The sequence below is a fragment of the Periplaneta americana genome, chromosome 7 (genome assembly GCF_040183065.1).
Source record: "Periplaneta americana isolate PAMFEO1 chromosome 7, P.americana_PAMFEO1_priV1, whole genome shotgun sequence".
In the NCBI taxonomy this organism is placed as follows: Eukaryota; Metazoa; Arthropoda; class Insecta; order Blattodea; family Blattidae; genus Periplaneta; species Periplaneta americana.
This window is the reverse complement of record NC_091123.1, coordinates 5,455,529-5,469,927: the sequence shown is the minus strand read 5'-3', so window position 1 is coordinate 5,469,927 and position 14,399 is coordinate 5,455,529. Positions and strand designations below refer to the sequence as shown.

General features: G+C 33.6%; 1 protein-coding gene across 14 annotated transcripts in view; it reads left to right on the top strand.

The window, feature by feature from the left end:
- The window catches only part of rdgB (retinal degeneration B), a 426,224-nt gene that overhangs the window by 391,867 nt on the left and 19,958 nt on the right, over positions 1 to 14,399 (top strand). For 2 of the 14 annotated variants that reach the window (XR_011332907.1, XR_011332905.1), the window contains exon 28: positions 2,431 to 2,505. The exons of 10 other annotated variants lie outside the window; for them this stretch is intronic. The gene's annotated coding sequence lies outside the window, so the exon portion shown is untranslated. Of the gene's footprint in view, positions 1 to 2,430; positions 2,506 to 5,557; positions 5,678 to 14,399 lie in introns of all 14 variants that reach the window. 2 more of the 14 variants (XR_011332906.1, XR_011332904.1) reach the window with 2 other exon arrangements.

The window sequence follows — 14,399 nt, the reverse complement described above, 5'->3', positions numbered from 1 at the left end:
AAACTTTGTTCCTTTATTGATTAAAGTTCTCGTTAACACTTTGTTAAAAACATAAAATTTACTCTGTCACACGTTAAAAGTGTTAAAATTGTTAAAAAGGTATTTACCTTCGACAGACGGCCCGTTTCGACGCTATGTGTCGTCGTCTTCAGTGTCTCTTGAACCACTGGTGATCTTGACTCTGCGATGTGCAGTTGTCGATGGTAGGGGTGGGGGTGTGTTGTTCCTATGGTGGGGGTTGGCTGTCTGTATGATATGACTACTATGACGTCAAACAATGCGTGTGTATTGAACTGTAGTTGTGTGTTAAGTACACCCACAATATATACTTAACACACAACTACAGTTCAATACGCACACATTGTTTGACGTCATAGTACGTCATAAACTTTGTTCAATGTCGTCTGACCCAGGTAGAACTATTTTTGTGAACCTGACCATCTTCGACCCAAAGAACATCATGTTGGGAGACATTAACTCTAGAGTTGTAACACAGTTATGCAAGGTGAATTACATGAAAGTCTTGGACCAAGAGAAATTAGTTTTTGGTTATTGTGAACTGAAACCGTGTTTGGAGAAGCAAATAAAAGGAAATTCTTGTCGACAATATAAAATGTTTAAATGTTGTCAGTTTGTCACAGCCAGAATTTTCTAAAAAATATGTGAAGAGATATTTTTGACGCCTTAATGTAGATTCGGAGAGATTTCACTCAACTTACAATGTTTTAACAGACAAAAGAATCAATTTAAAAGAGCAAAATGTGTCTACAATGGCATTGTTTTTATTTGCAGGATAATTTATGTACATTGTATATATGGACTATTTTTTTTGTTTCATAAAGAACATTCATGATTATTACACCACAAACAAGTAGAATTATCAGAAATCTGAAATCGGTGTAGGTACAATTGACAATGTGACCTGTTCTGGCTCTTGTTAAAAATGTTTCAACATGTCTGGGCAAGTTTTTCTACATTTCCAGGTCATATGGTTTCTTTTGTACAGACTGTAAAATTTTTCCTTTGTCAGAAAAGAGCCAATTGTTGATCCATAGGTCTGGAACACATTCTTTTATACTGTCCATCCATAAACCACAAAAGAAGTAAATTAAAGTCATCAGTACCAGTTGCAGAAGACACAGCCCTGCAGTATATATTGACTACACCCCCAACTCTGGCTACTAGCAACAGGCATCTATAATGAACACCGATCAAAATACCCCTCATTTCTCATGAAAAACAACAACTGAATAGACTAAAATGGACTATAGTGGACTTTATGTTGTCCGCAAACAGCTGGATACATTAAGAAGATTGATTGATAAAGAACATTCAAAATAGCTTAGCTTTTTTTTATGAAAATAACATTCTTTTAAAAAATATCACCCCCTTTTTAGGAAAAAATAACTTCACTTTTTATAGGACCCTATCTACAGGATGATTCAAAAGGTAAGGTCAACCAATGAGGAGATGATTTAGGGCGACATTTAGACTCAGTTTTATTTATTTGTAACCGTTTCAGAGTTACAACAGGTCAAACAGTTGATTCACATCTCATGAAACTTACAATACGTTCTAATATACCGTTAGTTGTTTTGATCTAGGTTTGTTTACAAAGCATGATTTCCACCATTGATGGAATGACAATGGAACACATGCCGTGAGATGTTGTGATTATGTGACTGAAGACAGAGGGGAGGCAACGTTGCTTTCCCTCACACCTTACAGTAGGACCTGTAGTTCAGTACCAACAGAGAAACTACAGAGAATGCATCAAAATGTTTAGTAATGCGGAATATCGAGACATACATTATGTTTATGGGTTCTGGCCAGCACAGTCCCCTGACTTAACGCCTCTGGATTTCTTTGTATGGGGTTTATGAAAGAAAAGGTGTACAGACCGAGATCATCTGTTCCAGTGAAATAATTTTAGCTACAACAGGCATCAGACTACAAAACTGCTGTTAGATCTTGTGCACAGCGCACAAGAGAATGTGCCTAGGTATGTTTGTGTGCAAATGGAGGACATTTTGAGCAGCTGCTCCAATAAAATACTGTAAATTAGTAATTATTGTAAGTAAATCACCTTAGTTGTGAGTAAGCGTTTGGTCTGTTGTAACTCTGAAACGATTGCAAATAAAAAAAAAATTGACAAAGGACTTTTCCTGCTCTAAATTTTGCCCTCAATCATCTCCTCACCTGTTGACCTTACCTTTTGAATCACCCTGTATATGAAATAGTGCTTTAACAAGCTTGTGTATAAGTGTCTTCGATCGAATGCTCTGACTTGAACCTCATCTCAGTTTTGTGTTGGACTTCAATATTGAACTTTTTATTTCTGTTCCCACAATCCTTTGCACATTTAATTTAGTTCCATTCCCTTGGCAGACTTGAGATATTAGTCAGAACTTTTGTTTTGCCTTATTTCAGTGGTGTCCAACCTTAGGCGGCAGCACGTGGAGAGCATGGGTCATGTAAAGTTTTTAGTGGACACTGCTAGACGTGGTAAGGCTTCGTGTCGTCTGTCCCTTCCCACTCCGACGGATCATGATGTGCTTTTGTCTCACTGTTGTACAGCTGTACGGTTTGGTGCTTCATTTGTTCTTACATACAGTAAAAGTCCATCGTAACGAGCACAGCTTCCTGTTTACTTGTACACGGATATACCATGGGAACAGAGATCTAAGTGCCTTATTCATATCTGTACTCATTTCGTTCAAATTGTTATGTTTAACAAAAGAAAGACTTGCTTCATCGAGATTATCTTCAAGTAATATGGTAGATGGGGTATAAGCCAGCGAGTTTCAGTTGTAATATGTGGATGGAGCATGTCTTGTCATTTTATGATGAGTATAATTAGGTCTCTTACAGAACAAAATATCATTTTTAGTTTTTTTTTTCCATTTAGTCCAGGATATACTGCTTTATTTTGTGTGTTTATTATTAGGTTGTTATTATTACAGATAAAATCTCGATTTAAAAACAAGAAGTTTAGAAACCTAATGAGTGAGCGCTGCATGTATGTATGTTCCTGGCTGGCCGACTGGCCACAAGACTTCGCATTTAAATCTGTGATACTGCAGTGACTGTTCAACAAACTACTAATTTTTATTTTTAAAAAGTTACGTACTCACCCATGTCTTGTCTACCTTTATTTTATACATATTTATCACTTATTAACATACTAATTTTAGTGGAACGAAATTTCGTCTCAAAACAAAATGAGATACTTTCGAAAGTAGGTTACATTAACATTTATGGATCATTGTGTTTAGGTAAAATAATATCTTAACAATTCCATTTATCACATACTTAAAATAATGTTCATTTTCCAAATGATTTCAAAATACAGGTATAAAAGTTTATACTTGACTATGCTTGTAATACAAGACGTCAGCTTTTTTGTTTATACCTGAATTTAATTCTAAGTTGTTTCTGATCATATCTACTAAGCTTATCAGAGATCTCTGCTTGGTTTTGATCTGCAGAACCATCATATATGTTAGTAGAGAATTACTTGAGTGAATAGAAAATGACCGCCTAAATTTTACTTTATTCCTTTATCATGCATAAGCAATACCTTTTCATCACCATTGGACAAATTTATTGATTGGATTTGATTAATTTAACAGGTAACAGGTGGAAGAGGGTTATCACTGCAAGCAGATGATGATAATGATGGTAATTAAATCTGAGTTTCTGTTATTATAAGTTAAAACTTTAATCATTCGCCCAAATGGCTTTGCTGAAATATTGTACTCTTCAAAAGAGCATAAGTAAAGAATGTTTGCAATAATACCATGCCCTCAATTTTAATCCATATCACATTTATGAGACAAATATGAGAGATTGGGAACTTACGTAAATAGAAAAGTGTCTTGATTTTCGCCAGAGAATCGCGTGGTCCAGTTCATGTCTGCCAATTTTTCTTAGCTCTGTGTATTTAAATGATCAAGTTAAGTAACAGAATAGAATAAAATAAGGAACCGTTGTAAGTAAATGTAAAGAAGAGCAGATATTATTGTAATCCAGGTTTAAAGTTGTTGTTGTTGTTTTCTAATGCCAGGTGTTTGACAATAAAGTCATTTGACCTCTTGCACTCCAATATTTTTCAAAGATATTATCATGGCCAGCCACTGAAGCACAGATTTTGAGGTGTTCCGAACCCATTTCTTGGTTTGAGTTGCACAGTGGGCAGTTAGGGGACTGATATATTCCAATTCTATGCAGGTGTTTGGCCAAACAATCATGGCCTGTTGCCAATCTAAATGCAGCTACAGACGATTTTCGTGGTAAATCGGGAATTAACTGTGGATTTTGATGCAGAGAGTTCCATTTTTTCTCTTGAGATTGTGTTATCAAATTTTGTTTGTTGAAGTCTAAGTATGTAGATTTAATGAATCTTTTCACAGAGTAATACGTAGATTTAGTAACAGGTCTCTCAATTAATATCACTCAATAAAAGAATTGTATTCCAATGGATATCATCCCATTGTGGAATCCTGGGAAACAAGAATGCAGATGCACTAGCAAAGAAGGGCAGCACTGCTACTTACAGACCTGTTACTAAATCTATGTATTACTCTGTGAAAAGATTTATTAAATCTACATACTTAGACTTCAACAAACAAAATTTGATAACACAATCTCAAGGGAAAAAATGGAACACTCTGCATCACAATCCACAGTTAATTCCCGATTTACCACGAAAATCGTCTGTAGCTGCATTTAGATTGGTAACAGGCCATGATTGTTTGGCCAGACACCTGCATAGAATTGGAATATATCAGTCCCCTAACTGCCCATTGTGCAACTCAAACCAAGAAATGGATTCGGAACACCTCAAAATCTGTGCTTCAGTGGCTGACCATGATAATATCTTTGAAAAATATTGGAGTGCAAGAGGTCAAATGACTTTATTGTCAAACGTCTGGCATTAGAAAACAACAACAGTAATAGGTCTGTAAGTAGCAGGTTTAAAGTACACTCCTTAATAGACTTATTTCTAATTTAAAATGAGCATCTTGTATTCACAGCATTGAAAAAGAAACTGTTGGCGAAAATATTGTTTTTTTTTTTTAAGTATTCATTTTTTATAGTAGATTAACCCTATAAATTTGTCTTCCCTCCAGGAGGAATATATCTGAATTCAGCACTCAAGTATGCTGTGCCCTAGACAACTAGGGCCTTACTTCTGTCGCAATTATCAGATATTATCCTCAACAATGCTGTGAGTTCTCGTTACAAAGGACTTTTACTGTAATCTACAAAAAGAAAGAATTGCATGTATCTGTTAGCATCGTGAACTAACTTTTAATTGGAAGCAAAACGAAAATCTAAATTTTCTTTTAACACGTTTTAAAATATGCAGCAAACTGTAAACAAACGGAAGGAATCATATTTGACCTCAATAAACAGGAGGGGAAGGGTTCAGTGTTGAGGACCCGATGTACTCTTACAGGTTCACTTGGCAACATCGGCTGCCTTGTTTTGCAGGCATGCACATGAAAAGAATGTTGTTCTGAGAATGTGCTGGGATCAATTCGTGTTGTTTCAGAGGTGTAATTCAGGCGAAATGAAACCCTTTCAATGCCTAGCAAATGGGCTCGAAGAGGAGTGTGATGTCAGAGTGAAGTATCTTTGTATGGCTGGCTTGAACATCATTTCATTATCTTTGGTTAGTAATTATGGAGTCTGAAACACCCTTCTTTTGTTTCTGCATTTTTATATCGTGTGGTTCTTTTCACCTCTTTTGAGCACTGCATGCAATTCAGTTCTCATTTGTTTTTATTTATCAATAAGGACAGATATTTGTTGTTTCAGTTCAAAGGATTATTTTAACAGACTTTTGGATGGTTTTTCCAAGTATTGTTAGAAAATTTAACGACTGTTAAACTCTAAACAGTTTGTTAATTAATAAAATTGTATGTTTTCAATACCAGTTTGGTTTAACAGATTGTTAACAGTTTGTTAATTTTAAATGTAGGATTTCGGGCAGTTAACTCGTTTAACAGTTAGTTAAATATGGCCGATGTCTCCACAGCTGTTTGAACAGAAGTTGCAAAATTAATATTTTGTGTCTCTCTGTAGAGAATATTTAGCGTATGACTGGTAATATAACATTTAAAAAAATACTTTGGGCTGTTTAAATACATCAGTGTTATTTTATTTCTTTCGTATTTCGTATCCATAATAGCAATGAGGAAATATAACCTTACTTTGTAATTATTATTCAGCACGTCACCTACAACTTTCATTTGTCAACTGTTTGTTTATGGAGCGTGGCCTACTATAACAGGTTGTCATTTTATGCAAGTTTCATGACTCACTCTATAATATAGAATTTAAAGATTAATTTTAGCCAATCAAAAATTGTCTTACATGTGTAGAATCATTACATCTGCTGTTGAGTAGTTAAAATAGTGCTAACAGACGAATAAGTGTTGGTTATCTGAAACAAAATTATGTTGAACAAATGAAAAATACATTAACAAAGCGTTAAAAATCAACAGACTGTTAATTTAACATTCGTTAAGCAAAATTAAACATTACTTGGACAAACTGGCCATTTAAGTATTAATTTGTGTTAACACCCCGTCCCTTTTTCCTTTCCTTGCTATCTGGTGAAGAGCACTGCTTTTGATGTTTCGAAAGAATAGAATCACTACACCAAACTGAATTTTAATTGTTGTGGGCTGTAATACTAAGAAGATTTTTCACGTTGGATTATAGCACTGTTTCCAAAGAGCCATAGTTGACATTTAATGGGTGATTGGACTGAATCAATTTTGATCTTATATGTTGATGTACTGTATGTCGTATATGTATGTATAACTGTTGATAGCTCAGTCAGGACTTAATACTGGAATTAACGTACAAATGAACCAAGAATCTCTCACTATTACATATTTGAGGGGAGTTGGTTGTTAGCAGGATTAAAAATAAGTTTATTATCTCTCTGTATTAAAGAGCATTCTTTTCTCAACAATTTTACATATAATTCATTAATACTTCAGGGATATTTGTATTTTTTTATTGGGTTATTTTACGATGCTGTATCAACATCTCAGGTTATTTAGCGTCTGAATGAAATGAAGGTGATAATGCCGGTGAAATGAATCCAGGGTCCAGCACCGAAAGTTACCCAGCATTTGCTCGTATTGGATTGAGGGAAAACCCCGGAAAAAACCTCAACCAGGTAACTTGCCCCGACCGGGATTCGAACCCGGGCCACCTGGTTTTGCAGCCAGAAGCGCTGTTACTCCACAAGTGTGGACGGGATATTTGTATTCGGTAAATGTGTTTATTCAAATCATGGCACCATAATGACTACTAATATATGTACATTTAAATTTAAACGTTGTTATTCTAAACCTACATTTTCCAAGTCATTAGTACACTTGTAGAAAAACTATTTGAACTAGACTTATGAAATTTACCAGAAGTATAAGGTTATTCAAAAGTAAGTTACATTTTGACGTCGCCATAACCTTTATAGGAATTAAAATGTACACAAAACAAGAACACATAACTCATAAAGATATGGGGTTTATTGGATAAAGTTTAAATGTTGAATATGTCAGCCATTTTGTTCTTCAACAAGCAACAATCTTTCTTCTATGTTGTGAACAGCATCTACTAATAGATCTGGTGGAATATCTTCAATTTGTTGCAAAATAGCATATTTTAGTTTGTCGGTAGTCTTGGGGTTATTTAAAAATACTCGCTATTTTAAATAACCCCAAAGGCAAAAATCTGCTGGATTGATATCAGGGAAACGCTCTGGTCAGGTATTAGGAAAATGTCTGCTTTTTATGCGATCACCAAATGTGTTATGTAACAATCGCTTAACTGGTGTATAAATATGAGGAGGTAAAGTTTAAACCATTTGAAGAAACGGTCAATTATAGTGATTTAAAAATTAAATAAATAAATTTACTTTTGACACATTATAAACAAAACTTGTTACTATGTTTACCGAAACAAATGAGTGTGATAAATTAACAATCCCATTCTTCGATACATACAGATGTGTTACCAGTTTATGTACATACGTTAATTTAAAAACAAAATGTTATATCTATTTTAAAATGTAACTTACTTTTGATTAATCCTACATAATAATTGATGCTACTTACTAGAGTTATTGAAATACATAAAAATTCTGATCTACATTTCATTATAAGGGAGAAAAAATAAATTTTTAAATCATTAAAAAATTAAAATATGCTCCCAGACCATTATATTCAATGGAACCTTATTCTTTATGCCTGGAGAGCTCTCTACTATTTCTAAGTCCATGCGGTTAAAATGTCTTTGAAATGCTAGAAAGTAATAAAATTGTATCAATGCAAGTACATGTATTGTAGTTACTAATGAAATCTATTACTTATCTTACTTAGAACTATTTTATTTTCAAGAAGTAAATGAATGATTACATATTTAAAGAGTAGAAAAGGATAAAACAAACACAAAAAAAATCATCTAGTTTTGAGTACTAGAATCTAAGCTATGACAAAATAAAATGTTATATTTTCACTACTTAAGCATGGTTTAACAACCAACTCACCTTAATGTTACTCCAGCGAAACAGGTAAAACTAATGTTGTTATGAAGCGTTAGTAACGTAACAAAAAAGACAACTGATCACATTTTAAAACTCGTCCAATGCTTCGGAAGTTGATGATAGTAGCAACATTGTGGTGTAAAGTTAACCATACCGGTACCTGAAATTGCTTACTATTTCCTTCACGTAAATGTTGGCCTCGTTCGTTATGGTTTATATTTATTGCTCAATATTCTAAATGAAAACTAATTTTTTGGCAAATAAGACATCTTTTTATTAACTCATTTTGTATTAAGCCAGTCTCATGTTAGGGATGAAAGAAGTATCATTCAAAATCCTTTTGATGAGGAATAGATTTTGCTCTTTATGACTTCCGACAAAAAGTGCCTTTGAGGTCATTCAGAAATCTTTATCTGATGCGACACATTCTAAACTACTTCATAGTGCCCTTCTCTTCAACATTACACTGACTGCTCATTTTGGAGTTACGATGAAGCTCTTTCGAAAATGTTAGTTTCTAGAAGTCAGGTTAGAATCACTAACGTGTAATATGTGTTTTTAATTCTTGAATAATATTTGTATTTATGTTTCTTAAATTGATGGAACTCTTCTTGTTGCAATAGGTGAAAGAAGAGCAATTTCACACTGTCATGTTTTTGGTTGTTACGTTGAACTCTTATACACCATTCAGTTCAAATAATATGTATGTAATTGAATGGCGTTATCTCTGTAGCAAACCGTTATCATTAATGGACATTTCTGCAACCCAGCATTAGCGGATTGAAGTGTATTCATGTAAATTCATCTTCATTCTGGGAAATTAAGATTAAATGCTACTGATATATTAATTTTTTTAATAGATACACCCTATGATTTTGTAAATGGAGGTGCTTTTTTTCATTATTATTTTTTTTGTAAACCATATTTAACAAAGTTTCAGCTACGTTATTTAAAAAATTTCGGAATAAGTATGATAAGTCTTTCTTGTGTTAAATTTTAATGTACCTTGTTAACATGTTTCGACCTATTTTGGGTCATCTTCAGAACTGTAACACCTGCAACAACTTCTACATAGGACAGACAGGCAGATCATTACAAACGCATTACAAAGAATACATCACAGCCTTAAAAAAATTACAAAACACCTCCACATATGCAGAACACATCACAAATGCCAACCACACCTATAGAGACATCAACACAGACATGGAAATACTGCACATCCAACCAAAAAGCCAGAAACTTAACACACTAGAACAACATGAAATATACAGACACACGAAAACACACCCCAACGATATTCTCAACACACAAATCAATTTCAAAACACATACACTCTTTGACTCTACACTACGAACGCACCCACCCAGGAAACAAGAGGCGCCAAGACCAACAACGACCAGTTCCGAAGTGACCGAAAATAGGTCGAAACATGTTAACAAGGTACGTTAAAATTTAACACAAGAAAGACTTATCACACTTATTCCGAAGTGATACAGTGTTAAAAGTTGTGTAATGAAGATGTATATTAAAAATTTGTTGACTTTTAAATAACGTCATAATCAGGGAAAGGATTTATATGTAAATACATATTTACTTATAAAGCTAATATAATTTATATTTTGCATTATCTTTATGTTTCACAATGTGTAGGGTTGAAAAATCCTACTTTTATTTTCCATATTTTTCCATATTTTAGAGTTTAGTACATATTTTCGTTAATTTCCATATATTTTCCATATTTCATATAAAACAGTCCATATTATATTAGGTTTAACAATAAAACAAAACAAAATTCCATTAACTTTTAAAAATACATTTCAACAATAGAGATTTAAACACATGTTCAGTAATCCCTTTAACATCAGAGTTATTTGAAAATTAGCAGTCCTATCAACAATGGGAAAGTAAGTTACAAAACTGTATTAATTTAATTTAAAATTTTTAACAGACTTCAGTTGTGCAGCTCAACAGTTAAATGCCAGTCAGAGTACACATAGGTTCAGTTTTGTAAATCATACTATAAAGACGGTAAATATGCCAAAAGTACGTCATTCAGTCAATTTAAAATCAAAACTAACAAGTTACATTTCAGAATTTAAAGAAGATGGTTTATCAACTGACAATAAAATATTATTTTGTAATTTGTGTCAGTGTGCAGTATCATCTACACAAAAGTTCCTGGTGCAACAACACATTACAACTAGTAAACATCAGGCCAACAAACAACTAAATTCCAAGCAGAGACAATTGTTTTTAACACAACCAACAACATCGAATGTAAGATCTGAGTTTAACATCGACCTGTGCCGTTCTCTCATCTCTGCTGATATTCCTCTCTACAAACTAAAGAATAAGGTCTTCAGGGAATTCCTTGAAAAATATACTCAACATACAATCCCGGATGAGTCAACACTTAGGAAGACGTATGCTCCATCCATCTACGATGAGACAATACAGAAGATAAGAGATGAAATTAAAGATAGTTCAATTTGGGTTTCCATTGATGAGACTCCCGACAAAGAAGGTAGACTTGTTGGTAATGTAGTTATCGGTTTGTTAAGTGAACAATATTCTGAACGAATTCTTTTACATTGTGATGTTCTAGAAAAGTGCAATAACAAAACTATAGTTAAACTGTTCAACGAAGCTATGGGTATCCTGTGGCCAAAGGGTATTATGTACGATAATGTGTTATTCTTTATTAGCGATGCTGCCCCTTATATGGTCAAAGCTGGACAAGCATTATCTGTTGTATATCCTAAATTGACTCATTTTACTTGTGTGGCGCATGCATTTCATCGTGTGGCAGAAGTGGTCAGAGACAATTTCCCTAAAGTAGATTTGTTGATTTCATCAGTGAAAAAAGTATTTCTCAAAGCTCCCAGTAGAGTTAACGTGTTGAAAGAAATGTACCCTGAAATTCCATTGCCACCAAAGCCAATTTTAACTAGATGGGGTACATGGCTAGAAGCAGTTGAATATTATGCCGAACATATAGACTCTATTAACAATGTTCTCCTTGCATTGGACTCTGAAGATGCAGTCTCAATTGATACTGCGAAAACAGTTACCTGTGACATAAGTGTGAAGAATGACTTAGCTCACATTCAGCATACATTTTCATGCATCATAAAAACGCTCAAAAGTCTCCAAAATAGGCACCTTTCACTATCTGAAAGTTTTGAAATTATAAATAGTACTGTGGAACAACTGAATCGTGGTAGAGGTAAAGTTGCAGATGCAGTAAGAGCTAAGGTGGACACTGTACTTTCAAAAAACCCTGGATATGAAGAACTACAAAAGGTTGTTGCTGTGATGAGTGGTGAATCAACAGTGAAGATTAACTTGGACTTATCCCCAGCAGACATTGTGAAATTGAATTATGTACCAGTTACTTCTTGTGACGTCGAACGCTCTTTTAGTCAGTATAAATCTATCCTCAGGGACAATAGAAGAAGATTCACTTTTCAGCACTTGAAAGAAATGTTTGTAACCTATTGTTATGGTAACAGACAATAAAAATTGTGTTTTGTTGAAACTACATTGGAAGATAAGGTACGTCCATTATATTTTTTGTTTAGTTTGATTAAAATGTACCAATATTTAACGTACATAGTCATTTTTTTATAATTTTAAGTCCATATTTAATTCCATATTTTGGTAAAAATCCATATTTAATTCCATATTTTGGTAAAAATAACTACATATATATTTACATATTTCATATATTTTTAGTCCATATAAATCCGTTCCCTGGTCATAATTATCTAAGAGGTCATATAGAAAATTCGGAACTTATGAAACGTATAATGTGAACGAAAACACAGTTGAATTATTACATGCTTTCTTGTACAGACTTCAGACTTCTTCTTCATTGCTTTAAAAATTCACAGTACTGAAATTAGCACAGAGAAGGGCGTGTGAGGATTATTACAGATTCGGTGCATAACTATGTTTGAATGCAAACAGGCTATTCCATTTCTGTACATGGGTGTAGTAATATTGTCCACATTGATCTTTGATAGACATTGATACATAGAAGATTCTGTTTAATGTTTCTTAAATCAGTCGTAAATGATTCTACTTCTGTTTCTCGAATAAAATATAGTCTTTTCCCACACTCTTAGTTTGATGCGATATCTTTAACTGAAGGTAGATCAAATAGAAAACAAATATATAATTGTCTTCGCAGAAAAAAATGGCTACAATGAAATAGAGCATAGAGGACGAATGGGAGAGGAAATATTTCCATCTGTTGCTTTGATGTGTGTATCGTTCCTTCACTGAACTGTGTGCTTGCATTCAAAATGTTGTGTCGTTTGGAACTTGTGAAATGTGTGGTTTTTGTTGTGACTTTACATGTATATCCGTGGTGCTTGCATATTTAAAAATATGTACATCTTTAATCTTCCAAGATTAAGAAATTGATATAAAATTTTTCATATTTAATCAAATATACTAATATCAGGATGAATGTAATTATTCAAAAGTAAGGAAGTCTCTAAAAAATTGGTAAAAATAAAGTTTGCACAACAATTATTGAAATACAGTTTAATTACAAAAGAATGGAGTTCATTCATATAAAAAGTGCTTAATATGACCGTCATTCTGTTCTTGAATCATTATCTAAGGGTCTCTTCCAGAATTTATACAGCACTCACGAGAGAATCCTGCGAAATAAACAATTGTTATCTAGTAATTATGAAGGACAGGTGTTACGAAAATGTTGGCTTATGAAGCAATTCTCAGAATTGTTTCTCACTAGGGAACTGTGGACGAGTTGATGTCGAAACTCAACTCAATCTATAAGCACTGTGATATGCAGAGCAGGTACAGAAATATGGAGAAAAAAAATAGCTGTCCATACAAACCACAAGGGTGTGAAAACCTAACTTAGAATATTGCATTAAGAAATGACGACGCGTACTTGGAGGAAGGAGTGAAATTGTCATCCTCAGTGATTCACGTGACATGTGCTCAACAAACTTCACTAGTTGAGCGAGCCTATCTTATCTGCTGAAGTCTGGGGTTACTTACATTCTTTTAGTGAATGTTACTTATGTCCCGCCCACTATAGGAGACATAGGCCAGTTTTACACTAATCCTATACATATTTAGTATAACTTGTTGCTTGTGGGCCATCCCAAACCCCGACTTCCACCTCTAAGAGCGCCAGTCCTTATATACTCGTCAGTCAAGGCCTACTGACAAATAGAAGCAATTGACAATAGATATCTGAGTCATGACAACCTCATAAAATATCCTATCAATTGAATAATAGATCATTATACGTACAACATAATTATATTACATTATTACCCATTTGAGTGAGTACTGACGACCACTGCAAAATACGATAAATTTGGTCCAGGGAGCATTGTCTTTTGGCACAAGGATGATTTATGTAACATGTTTCTAAATTATTAGTTTTTTAAATACCTGTACATTCTTTAATAAATCACTGAAAAACAAATGTGAATATAAGATGTGGAGTGAGTACGAAATTATTATTATTTTTTTATTTTTTGGCGCATCACTTTTACGTAAATAACGACAAATAAAAACTAACATGCCACATAACATTATTTTAAGAAATACAGGAAACAAGCATGAATAATATTCACCATTCTTAATGATCTTGGGATAGAAACAAAAAACGTATGGAATAGAAATTACATACAAATGTGCGTGTAATAAACAATAAGCAAACCATCTTCGATTAATCATTTCAAAACAACGTGAATATAACGTGGATTGTGTAGGGAAATAATTTCTTATATGTTGCTCCCAATGTGCATCATTGTTAACTTATGAAAACAAATGAAAATTA